Source organism: Puma concolor, chromosome D4 (assembly GCF_028749965.1).
Source record: "Puma concolor isolate L17-30 chromosome D4, mPumCon1.1.hap2, whole genome shotgun sequence".
Lineage (NCBI taxonomy): Eukaryota > Metazoa > Chordata > Mammalia > Carnivora > Felidae > Puma > Puma concolor.
Window position 1 is genome coordinate 92,695,580 of NC_141679.1, and position 1,438 is coordinate 92,697,017.

Below are 1,438 nucleotides of genomic sequence, written 5' to 3' on the forward strand. Positions count from 1 at the left end.
GGTACAGCGGGGGGCTGCTGAGACCCCAGGAGGAGACCCCAAGCTTCACACCCAGCCCGACCTGTGGTGGGGATAGAAACAGCTCGACTCCTACAAATGAAATGCACACTTGCCAAAGGATTTACTTACTTCCCTCGGCGAGGAAAGCGGTGGGACGTCACGGGCGGTGCAGAGAGCTCGGCACACCTGCCCAGGAGCCAGGATGCCGAGATCAGTGTGCGGGGGGATTCAAGACTGGCAAACGGGGTAACGGCCCTCGGGGCAGGTGCGGGTCTCTGTGGACCAGAGGCGCGCCGACGCGGCGCGAAGCTTCGAGGCGGCCTAAGTCAGGGTCACACCCCTTGTCCTGATAACGGAGCGCTCCGCCGGCAGGTTGGCGGGCAGGGGCTCAGGACGGCCTAGGGCGGGGGGTACTGGGCGACACCGACCCGCGGACGGTGGCGGGGGTGCCGCAGGGAGCACAGTACACGCTAGGGGAGAGCAAAGTCTTGGGCGCTGCGGCCCCGGCACCCTGCGGAGGAGCCCCCGCCCCAGGTCTCCCCCAAAAAACGTTGGTTAGATGCCACGAAGTAGGTGGCAATGCCTTAACCGTATGCGTGTTGTCAGGCCCGAGGGCCTCTTCCATCCTTGTCAAGGGGAGTGCTAACCTTCTCTCCTTTCATACAACACGACTCTACCCCTGTCCGCGCGGCATTTAAAGGCCTCTGCCTAGGCCACCTTTCGCTCAGGGCGACTCGACGCGGCGCGCCCCGCGCAGACACGCCGGCGGAGGCGCCTGCCCTCATCGCGGAGCCACCAGTGTTCACACCTTGCCGCTCAAATCCCCACAGGCGCTGCCGCGCGTGGAAAAACTTGCCTCCCCCTTCCCTAATATATTCATGAAACCAGCCAATCAGAGGCTGGGAGGGACGCGCGGAAGTCCCGAGCGTCCTCCAGAAAACCAGATTCCCCCGGAAACAAAACAGGGCCGGCGCTCATTTCCTAAGCGACGCGCCCCGCGGACTGTGGGCCAGAGACTCGGCACTTCCTGCGGAAATGGAAGTGGTTTGAAGCGAATCAGAGGACGAGGAACGAAGATCCGCTCCACGGACTTCCGGACACGGCCGTGCGCTTGGAACTGTGGGTGTTGGGAGGGCGGGGCGCTCGGGGCGCGGTCTGCGCATGCCCGGAGTCCGTTCTGCGCGACTTCGCGCATGCTCCGTGAGCGCTGCGCGCAGTTCGTGGGTCTCAGGTTCGAGGCCCGGAGCCGGCCGCTGCTCGCTAGGGGCTTGGAGATTTAAACCCGACGCTCCCCTCCTCTCTCTCCCGAAGGGCCCTAGCCCCGGGCGCGCGTGCCGTGGAAGGGCGTGTGTGCGTACGCGTGCACGTGTGCAGTAAGCACGTGTGAGAGGCGGTGTGCGCTGTGTACACGTGTGTGCGGCGGATGCACTCGTGCGTG

At 64.9% G+C, this 1,438-nt stretch overlaps 1 non-coding gene across 1 annotated transcript; it reads right to left on the minus strand.

The window, feature by feature from the left end:
• Positions 1-543: 543 nt before the first annotated feature.
• On the minus strand, positions 544-669 carry LOC112861167 (U6atac minor spliceosomal RNA). Its single transcript, XR_003223632.1, has one exon. It is a non-coding gene; the product is annotated as a U6atac minor spliceosomal RNA (small nuclear RNA).
• Positions 670-1,438: the final 769 nt, after the last annotated feature.